The 11,372-nt window shown below is 54.0% G+C and overlaps 1 long non-coding RNA gene across 1 annotated transcript; it reads right to left on the minus strand.

The window, feature by feature from the left end:
* Positions 1 to 3,374: 3,374 nt before the first annotated feature.
* Positions 3,375 to 8,503, minus strand: LOC115900336. The gene is made up of 4 exons (XR_004059968.1): positions 8,341 to 8,503; positions 4,424 to 4,632; positions 4,057 to 4,231; positions 3,375 to 3,839 (listed from the first exon to the last, which is right to left on the minus strand). It is a non-coding gene; the product is annotated as an uncharacterized LOC115900336 (long non-coding RNA).
* Positions 8,504 to 11,372: the final 2,869 nt, after the last annotated feature.

The following is an 11,372-nucleotide window of genomic DNA, read 5'->3' on the forward strand; positions in this document are numbered from 1 at the left end:
CCAGACTCCCCCGTTTAGCCCTGGGCCTCATATCCAACCTGGCAGAGGCCTCTGCTGGGCTCAGGACCAGCCTGGAGCAGTGAGGCTCTCCAGGGTCCACTCCCTGCTCCGGGCGCCCTGTGCAGAGGTGGGACCAGGTGGGGCATAGGCACTCTGCAAGCCCTGCCTCAACTTGAAGGGCCGAGCCCACCTGCCCTTGGCAGTCCTGCTTGAAGGACACCTTGTCCTGGAAGTCTTCCCTGATGGCCAGCCCCTCTGACTCCCTGCAGCCCAAGGGCTTGGTCTGTCCCTCTCGTCAGTCACTTGTCATCCAGGATGTACCATGACTTCTGGTTGTCTATGTCCAAGTATAATTTTCTTATTTAGTTCTTTGTCTTTCTTCTAATCTTTCATTATTAAATTTTTCAAACTTTACAGCCAAGTGGAAAGGATTATGCAATGTACACGCCTGTTTGCATCATGGAGATTTTTAATTAATGGTTGACCATGCTTGCTTTATCCTGTCTCTATGTGTTTCTTCCTCTCTCTGTCTATCTTTCTCTCCACCAATTCATCTTATTTTTGGATGCATTCAAAGTATTTTATAGTCCTCAGGGTACTTTATCCCTAAACCCTTCAGTTCGTATATCTTTCACTAGAGAACAGTATTTATTAAGTTCTCTTTTTACAGCACGCAAATCTTAAGTGTGTCATCTGTATGAGTTTAGACGAGAGCACACCACATCTGTGTAACCGCAGACCCTGTGAAGATGTGGAATGTTACCACAGCCCCAGAAAATCCCCTCAGAACTCTCTGTGCATGTGGCTCAGTAGTTCCCTGGGATTGAGACAAGAAGTGGAATTGTTGCATTAAGGGCACACACTTGTGAAACGTTCTTCAGTAGTGTTGCTTATCTGTCCAGGAGGCCACACCAAGCAGCGTGTGGGAGTCCCAGGCCCCACTGCCCCACTCCCCCAGCACAGGTGACTTCCATCTGTGTCTTGTTGCTCTTCTGGTAAGTTGTCAGCCCTACAACACTGCTCAAGACTGCAAGGACTTGACCCCTGTGGCCTGAGGGAGCGCTGTAGGATTTCAGGGTGGAAGCTCCAGCTGAACTGCCCCTGTGCGGAGGCTGAGGCAGGGTGCCTTTCCTGGGTTCCTTGGATTAGGAAGGGTGTGGGAGTCCTCCTGTGTGCTCAAGGCCCGACCACTTCCTTGTGGACCCTCAGTGACACCAGATGAGGATTTGGTCCAGTGGACACACAGATATTCATTCAGACACAGCCACTTCCTTGTAGGGAAGCCCCCTGGGAATTTAGTTTTGGGGATGGATCACAGGAGCAGGGAGGTCAGAGTGGAGACAGCCCTCCACTCTTCCTCACTTGGACTTTTGAGTGTTGTTCTTACAGAATCCAAGCAAGATATTATTCATGGATATGACTTTAATAATGCAAAGAGCCAGGACCAAGTTATTTGCAGATTCCAGTTTAGCAAAACAAAAGTCATTGGTAAGTAGCCTCCTCTGAAATCTGCAATGATCCAATGAGGTTTTCCTTTGAGCATCACGGTGACATTCAAACAATTTCAGATTTCAGAGCACTTTGGATTTTGAATTTTCGGATTAGGGATACTCAACCTAACTAAGCAAGGTCACCTGTGTAGAGCAGCTGGCACAAGCATGGACTTTATAATATTTTAAACTCTCCTATCGTTTGGCAACACTCAGGCATCGGGGGACCTCTGCAATTGGAGAGTGGCCTGAGGAAGCCCCCAGTCTAGGCAGACACTGTGCCCTGGGTACCGAAGGAGTGTGCTGTTTCCCGCTGAGTGCCTGAGGTGCATTTGGATTTTCTGCATCCCCCTCAATTCTCCCTCTTGACCCCTTGATACATTCATTCCATCTGATCATGTTATGTTCAATGGCCTCTTATTCAGGGTCATCTGGCAAACTTGGAATGACTCCTCTCCCTGCAGGATTCTTCTCGGCCATCTCTCCTCCTGTCCCTGAGTATATAGAATGGGGCAGAGGCTGTCATTGTCACAGTCTCATGCGGCAGAGTTGTGTAGGTGGTCTTAGGCCGTTAAGATTCCACTGACGTATACTTTCATGGGAGTGACTTAGGGACGGAGCAGCCCCTTCTTAAGGAGAGCTACTGGGTATTGAATACTTCTTATATCAGGTGTTGTGCCAAGTGCCTTACACTCACTGTCTTCATGAATTCTCCAAGCAGCCTTACTGCATTTCCTTTGCATGGGTGGATAACCAGGGCAGGGGTGACGGAAGAGCTTTCCCAGTGCCACACACCTGGAGAGTAGACCCAGATCTGTCTGCCCAGTGGGGGCATTCCGTGTCCCTGAGATGATGGTTTTTGGGGAAGGCATGGCCCTACCTATCCCCAGGAAGTCCAATCAGACGCGTCCTCTGCCCGCCTGTGGGTGCACTGGTTTCCTGGAGGGCACTAGTTTTTTCTCCAAGGTGGGCCAGCACCAGGTCTCACATAGGAAAGCCCATGCCACAGTCCTGGGTGCCTCTTGCAGACGGCCACACTGCTCCCGGTTGGTGACTGTGCAGAAGTAACTGGGCATAGCTGTGTATTGCAGGGAACTCAGATGCACTGAGGAGTGACTTTGTCATTAATTACATTTTCCTCTGAAGAAAACATTCGTGAAACATTTTAGAAATAAGGAAGCAAGAAGACATATTCAGAGCTTGATGTTTCTATATGCTTCATGTTTTCCATCTTTCTAGGCTACATTTTTGTAATTTAAGAAATTTTTTAATATGGTGACTGAAGTATGGGTTTAATCGGTTAATCTGTTTGAAAACTCTTTTTCCAGCAGCCTGGTATTGCTGGGCCCTGTGCCCATCTTGGCCCTGAACCATGGCCTCAGGGTGCCAGTGCCACCCGCCCTCCCCTGGAGCTCCCTGAGCTGTCCCAAACGCCATACTGCAGTCAGATCACACCTCTTGGGGATTTTTAACCCAGCAATCCCAATCTTTCCATCTCTCAAAGTAAATCTGTTTCCTAACCATGTTTTCCTGATCGTTATCTTTATCAGCACCAAGGAAGAGGTCAACAGTTTAGAAATTCATGGCTAATCTGACAGTTGGGTTCAGGCCAACAAGTTGTTCCATGTGGAAACGAATCATTTTGCCCATAGTAACCCTGACCTACGTGAAAAAGAGAAAAACAATAGAAATTACTTTTATGTATACAAGAAATTTTAATTTATAAAATTGTATTATATTTTGGTATACATTTGTACAATTATTTTACAGTGTTAATTATATTTTATTATAAAAATCATGCAATGTAGAAAAAAGAAACAGACAAAACATAATGAATAAAAACATTACCCCAAATCCCAAACCCAAAGACAAGTGCTATTAACATTTTCAACTACAGCATAATAAATTTAATTTTGCTTAAACATGATGGAAGAAAAAGAAAATGAAATGGGATTGAAGAAACTGTGGAGCATCACACGAATGTTTCTGGTCGCCTGTGACGAAGCGGCTGTCCCTTTCCCTCCATGCCTCTCCTTCCCTCTGCTCATGGACATCACAGCACATCGCACTCTGCCATCTATTTTGTTCTCTATTTTTAATTTTGTTGTCTGTTTCCCACGCAGTCCTTAAAGGTGAGTCCTTGAGAGCAGAGACTCTGCCTGCCTGTTCCTGTTACACAGCAGAGCACTGCACAGGGCCTGGGTGTGCTGGGTGCTCACAGGGGTCTCTGCAATAGGAAAGCAGAGCCCAGATGCCGGTCGTGGACCATGGGGTCAGCTCTGTGTGAGGACCAGAGGTGGGAGGGACAGTGGATGAACATGTGCATCGACATTCTTCCCAAGTCATTTCCTTTTAGAAAAAAAAATAAATCAGTATGGACAAGACTTTCATGACTTGCCCTAGACCAAAGATTAAAAACAACCTGGACAGTAAGAATCCCTGGCAGGAGGCCCTAGAGGGCAGGAGGCCAGGGGTCACGGTTGGGCACCGTGAGGCGTACAGAATGTGGATGTCCCCCTGCTGGGGCAGCACGTGTCTGCGGCTGGTCTAAGGACACACTGCTCACCTCCCTTGTTTGTGGCCCCCAAGGTGTTCGGGGATCCGCAGTGTCCTAGGGATCTGCAGTGTCCTAGAGATCTGTAGTATCCTAGGGTCTGTGAGGAGGGCAAGATGCAGGAGATGATTGCCCGAGGAATGGTACCATTGCTCCAGTTCACCTTTCAGAGTTAAGCCAACAGACTCTGTAAATACAGAAGAGGCAGAATGGTTGACACCAAGCAGCCATTCGTGGTTACTTAGGACACAGTCACAATGACATGAGATCTCATGCAAGGCCCCTAGCTGCTGGACCCACATCCCCCTTGGCCATCGTTGCTGAGGTAGACCTCATAGTGCTTTGGGGAATGAGAGCATTGCCCATGCTGTCCACTCACCGAGGGCAAGAACTGCATCTCCCTGGGCTGGCTCTCACCATCTTCGCTTTCTGTGCTTTAGGGAGGTCTTTGTTGAAGCCAGCCTGAACAATGGCAGAAATGTCTTTTCTAATGACATCACTTTGAAGAGCACCACCTGTGTGAGTACCAGGGTGGGGATGCCACCAACCTGGGCTGTCCAGAGCCCCCGCACTGGAATGAGATACACCCTGGGGAGGACAGAAAGAGCACACAGTTCCTAGGCAGTCCCAGAAAAGTAGCATGTGCAGCAGACACCTGAGCCTGCGTGATCCTGTTCCAGCTGGCACAGGGGGGTGAGGCTTGGAGGCTGTGTGCCAGGAACCAGAATCCAGGAACTCTAGAGTCTCCAGCTTCTCCACATGGGCCTCCCAGGTCCAGGGGATCTGGAGAATTCCACGCACTACCTTCAGGATGCGCGTGCCGCTGAACCAGTGCCCCAGCTGCTAATCTGATCCTAAACCCACTTACAACCCCATCCCCCCAGCCTGCCTGGTGGTCATCTGCTGTCATTTCCCAGATGCTGTCAGCCTCCTTTCTGCCTCTCCTCCCCGCTCGGGCCCCGGAGCTGCCCCTCTCTGCTCCCTCCCCGAGCTCTGCAGTATGTCCCCTCCTGCTGCTGATGGGGAGGCTGTCAGGCACACAGGCCAGGCTCAGGCCCAGCTCAGGCCAGCACATGTTCTCTCTTCTCCCCTCCCTAGCCTTCTTTCTAAGCAGAGGTGGAAGGCCTGGGCAACTTGCATTCCCACGGATGCCGCCCAAAGTCCCTTTACTGTGAAGAACAGCCAGAGAAGAGTTCCCGTTGCTTACACCCCATGTATCCCTGGTTCTGAGCCAGGCCTTTCTCTGAGCTCTTTAAACCTCACGAGTGTCCCCAGGGAGGGAGGCTTATTCCCTTTCCACAAGTGTGGAGGCTGAAGCTCAGAGCGGTGCGTGGATGTGCCCATGGTGCAGAGCCTGGAAGTGGGGAGAGAGGCTGTGGGGGATGGACCCGGGTCTCCTGCCCCTGCTCCTGCACCTGCACCTCTCTCAGCCATGGTACCCCCACCCTCACTTATCTTTGTACCTGTAGATTTAGTTGTCCTCAAAGAAGCCCTGTGCGGCAAGTGAGGTGTTCAGTGAGGCTAGGTTCATCAGATCACAGAAACTTCTGGGACTTTCTTGGCAATGCTCTAGGGCAGCGCCTTTGAGCAGGACCGAAGGAGGAGTCTGTAACTCTCTGGGGACCAGCCCTGGCCACTAGCCTCACTTTGGTACATGGAGGAGGGACCAGCTAGGAAGAGCGAGGAGTGGGCAGATGGGTCACCAAATGGTGGGCACTGGGAAGAGGCCACCCAGGCCACTGACATTTGCATTGTCTACCAGGCATAGTGCACGTTAATACCTTTCTCCTACAGGGTGCCAGTCCACCACAGACCACCATTCGCCACAGGCAACCCATCCATCACAGAACACGCATCCATCACAGACTACCTGTCCACCACAGGCCACTCATCCACCCCAGAGTACCCATTCATTATAGAACACCCGTCCACCACAGGCCACCCATCCATCACAGGCCACCCATTTACCACAGAGCACCCATCCACCACACAGCACCCATTCACCACAGATCACCCATCCACCACAGAACACCCATCCACTACAGGCCACCCATTCACCACACAGTACCCATCCACCACAGAACATTCATCCACCACAGCCACCCATTCGCCACAGAGCACCCATTTACCATAGAACACCCATCCATCACAGAACATGTATCCACCACAGACTACCTGTCCACTACAGGCCACCCATTCATCACAGGCCACCCATCCACCACAGGCCAACCATTCCCCACAGGCCACCCATTCCCCATAGGCCACCTTTTCACCAGACAGCCCCCATTCACCACGGAACACCCATTCATCCCAGGGCACCCATTCATCACAGGCCACCTATCCACCACAGGCCAACCATTCCCCAAAGGCCACCCATTCCCCATAGGCCACCTTTTCACCATATAGCCCCCATTCAGCACAGAGCACCCATTCATCCCAGGGTACCCATTCACCACAAAGCACCCATCCATCACAGCCCCTACATCCACTACAGGCCAGCCATTCACCACAGAGCCCCCATCCATCACAGAACACCCATCTGCCACAGGCCACCCATTCACCACAGAGCACCCATCCACCACAGGCCGGCCATTCACCACAGGCCACCCATTCACCACAGAGCACCCATCCACCACAGGCCACGCATTCACTACAGAGCCCCCATCCATCACAGGCCAGCCATTCACCACAGGCCATGCATTCACCACAGAGCCCCCATCCATCACAGGCCACGCATTCACCACAGAGCCCCCATCCATGACAGGCCAGCCATTCACCACAGGCCACCCATTCACCACAGAGCCCCCATCCGTCACAGGCCACGCATTCACCACAGAACACCCATCCATCACAGGCCACCCATGCACCACAGAACACCCATCCATCACAGGCCAGCCATTCACCACAGAACACCCATCCATCACAGGCCAGCCATTCACCACAGAGCCCCCATCCATCACAGGCCATGCATTTACCACAGAGCCCCCATCCATCACAGGCCAGCCATTCACCACAGGCCACCCATTCACCACAGAGCCCCCATCCATCACAGGACAGCCATTCACCACAGGCCACCCATTCACCACAGAGCCTCCATCCACCACAGTCCACTCATTCACCACAGAGCCCCCATCCATCACAGGCCAGCCATTCACCACAGGCCACCCATTTACCACAGAGCCCCCATCCATCACAGGCCAGCCATTTGCCACAGGCCACCCATTCACTACAGAGCCCCCATCCATCACAGGCCAACCATTCACCACAGAGCCCCCATCCATCACAGGCCAGCCATTCACCACAGAGCCCCCATCCATCACAGGCCATGCATTCACTACAGAGCCCCCATCCATCACAGGCCAGCCATTCACCACAGGCCACCCATTCACCACAGAGCCCCCATCCATCACCGGCCACACATTCACCACAGAACACCCATCCATCACAGGCCAGCCATTCACCACAAAGCCCCCATCCATCATAGGCCATGCATTTACCACAGAGCCCCCATCCATCACAGGCCACCCATTCACCACAGAGCCCCCATCCATCACAGGCCACCCATCCATCACAGGCCACCCATTCACCACAGGCCATCCATTCACCACAGAGCACCCATCCATCACAGGCCACCCATGCACCACAGAACACCCATCCATCACAGGCCAGCCATCCATCACAGGACACTCGTTCACCACAGAATACCCATCCATCACAGGCCAGCCATCCATCACAGGCCAGCCATTCACCACAGGCCACCTATTTACCACAGAGCACCCATCCATCACAGGCCAGCCATCCATCACAGGCCACTCGTTCACCACAGAACACCCATCCATCACAAGCCAGCCATCCATCACAGGCCAGCCATTCACCACAGGCCACCCATTTACCACAGAGCAGCCATCCATCACAGGCCAGCCATCCATCACAGGCCACTCGTTCACCACAGAACACCCATCCATCACAGGCCAGCCATCCATCACAGGCCAACCTTCCATCACAGGCCACCCATCCATCACAGGCCACCCGTCCACCACAGTCCACCCATTCACCACAGAATATCCATCTATCACAGAGCACCCTTCCACCACAAACCAGCCATCTATCACATACCACCCATCCACCAAAGACCACCCGTCCATCATAGACCATTCATCTGTCATAGACCATTCATTCACCACAAACCACCCATCTATCACACACCACCCGTCCACCACAGACCACCCATCAACTGCAAAGCACCCGTTAATCACACACTGCCCATCCATCACAGAGCACCCGTCCATCACAGACCACTTGTTCATCACAGAGTACCCATCTGCCACAGAGCACTCGTCCATCATAGGACACTGGTCCATCACAGGAGGCAAGTCAACCAAAGGGCTGGACAAACAACCCACTAATCATCCAGGTCCTGCCGGCCCTGCTCCTGACCCTGCTGCTGCTTTGTGGTTTCTCGCAGGTGTGTGGCAGGAGAATAAGTGCTCCCTGCCCACCCAGCCCTGGGGCTCAGACACAGGTCCAACCTCCAAGGGACTTCAGCATGTGACTGCCGTGTGATCCCACCTGTGGGAAGTTTCCCATCAGTTCCCAGGTCATCACATGAGCCAAGGGAAGCTGTCCACACGTTCCCAGGGCCTAGCAAGCCTGGGCTTCTGCAGGGCCTCCTGCCCTGGCTGGTCACAGAGAGCTGGCCAGGGATGCCCTGGACATGGGGCTGAGGCCTGCCCTGGCTCCTAGAGAAAAGTGACCCCAGAACCCCTGAAACCAGGGCTGCCTCAACAATCCGGACTTTCGGAAGCCTCAGAAGGACAAGGGCCAGGAGGCGGCCTCTGTGTGGAGGGAGGAAGACAGGGTCCCCCATGAGGCCCTGCTGGCCCAAATGGAGGACGGTGCTGTAACCCCCAGCTGTCTGTGCCTTGAGAAACCAGCGTGGATCTTGGCATATGTCTGGTGCCTTCTCCATTCCTTCATCTGTCTTTACTGAGCTCCAGCTTCCTCTGGGCCCCATGCTGGGCTGGGGAGGGACAGAAATGAAGCAGCCACTGTTCCCCATGGGGAGCTCACAGTCCTGCCTGGTCAGGGCTGAGGGTGAAATGTCCACCCCACAGGAATGGGAAGGGCTCCCTGTAAGGCAAAGCAGGACCCAAAAGCAGAGACGGAGCCCAGGGCGGGGAGGGCAATAGAGGCCTTGGAGTTGGGGTGGACAGACCCAGCCCAGAGAGTTGCAGACAGACAGAGCAGGGGGAGGAGAGGACAGAGCCCAGCCCAGGGAACACGCAGGGCTCATCTCTGCCCAGGGAGCCACGAGGGGAGGAAGCCGGGGACTCAGCCATGAGGCTGGGAGGTCAGGGAAGGCTCCCAGGGTTAGACAGGCTCTCCCTGAGGAAGAGAAGAGGGGCGGGCACTATCTTTTCCATATGGCTGTGGGCAGAGAAGGACACTTGCAGGGGCTAGGCCTCTCTAGGGACCTGATCCCTGGCCTGGCTGACCCCTAGGAACCCCACAGCAGCAGTACAGGGGTTCCCCTTGGATAAGGTTGGAGGCTAAGGCCTGGGAGGAAGAGCCTGCTGTGACACCCTAAAGTGTGCCCAGGTGACACCCTAAAGACCGTGCTCTGTCCTGCTGCCCCACCTCCATCCAGCCCTGCTCCAGACCAGGGTCCCAGCTGGGTACAAGGCCAAGGCAGAGCCAGCCCACCCCCATCCAGCTCTACTCCAGACCAGGGTCCCAGCTGTGTGCAGGGCCAAGACAGAGCCAGTCCACCCCCATCCAGCCTTGTTCCAGACCAGGGTCTGTGTACCAGGCCAAGGCAGAGCCTGCCCACCCCCATCCAGCCCGTGTTTGTCTCTTTTGAACATTCTAGACTGTCAAGGATCCACCACCTCTGCAGAAACCAGAAAAGGTAAGTCGCGGTTCCAGTCCCGATATTGTCACATCCCAAGGAGTCCACTGACCTTCACCAAGAGTGCCATGAAGCCTGAGCCCCATGACCTCCACCTGCTTGGGAAGAGAAGAAGGTGACAGAGGGGCAGAGTGGAGCCTGAGAAGGGTGGGGACTCACAGTGATGTCCCCAGCACACCCTTCTCGCTTCCCACACCCCTCAACATGAGGTTTCTCACCAATTCACAGCCTGGGGTGGCCAGTTTCAGCAACTGTGATGATCTCTCCTGAGTAAATGGGGCTCTTCTGACAATACCCACAGAGCATGTATAAGATGCTAAGGATGGAGCGCTCTGGAAAAGAAGCCCCATGTTTTAGGGATCTGGCCCCATCCCCAGCCTCCGGATGTGGGTGTGGGTCCATTTGGCCCCCCTGGATCCCTGTCTCCTGGCAGGGATGAGGGGCTGGCTGGCGTTAGCTTCTAGGGACTGTAGGGCTGAGGGATGCGGGAGTCCTGGCAGGCACCGAGCTGGGAGAGACACCCAGCCCAGTGAACACAGGGGCCAGGAGTCCGGAAGCAGGCTCCTGGGACAGGGACCCACCCCAAGGGCCATGGGCAGTGGTGAGGGCAGCAGCTGAGGCAGGAGACCCTGGACCTGAGATGGGGTGGGAACAGACCTCCCTGACCAAGTCTGTCCACTGCTGCAGAGTGGGCTCGGGGAGGATGCATCTGCAACCAGGTGGATGCGGACAGCCACTTGCAAATTCTGGGACCATTGCACAGCCCTCAGAGCAGGCCTCTTTCAACAAGGGTGGCCACGGGAGAACCAAAGGGACAGAGACGAAGTCGTTGGCATTTAGGGGAAAAACTATGTCTGCAAACCAGGAGGAGTTTGCATGTTTCTCACACGAAAGATGCTCCCCTGTTGTGTGGGCTCCTCACTGGTCCTTTCATTCCCCAGACACACATCTGGGAGTGGTCAGCACTGTGCCTGGTGCTGGGGCAATGACACCATGGCCTTGCACTCAGGATCTGCCCGTAAAGGAAGCAAACAGTTGTTTTTCCTTTTTTAGAAGCCAGAATAGGAGAAACCACCTCCTCTTCCTTCATCACCACTGCCCCCGCCTCCTGTGTACACCTGCCCCACTGTGATTGTTTATTGCTGTGGGTGCCGAGGAGTGTGCAGGATAAGAGGGATAGAGGTGAGAAGCACAGTGGAGAGGTGCTGTGACCCCCGGGCTGGGACTGCAGGAGGAGGGTGCAGCTGGGTCCTGCTGCAGAGGCCTGGGCCCTGGAGGAAGGCAGGCTCTATGGGTGTTGGCCTTGGGTCACTTGATGCCAGGGGCAACCAGATGCCCACCTCACCCTAGTGTCCCACTGGAGGGCAAGTATGAGGGCTCCTGTCCCCTGCACCACCAGGCCTGTCCCAGCACAAGGAGT

This window comes from Rhinopithecus roxellana, chromosome 11 (assembly GCF_007565055.1).
Source record: "Rhinopithecus roxellana isolate Shanxi Qingling chromosome 11, ASM756505v1, whole genome shotgun sequence".
NCBI classification, from domain to species: Eukaryota; Metazoa; Chordata; class Mammalia; order Primates; family Cercopithecidae; genus Rhinopithecus; species Rhinopithecus roxellana.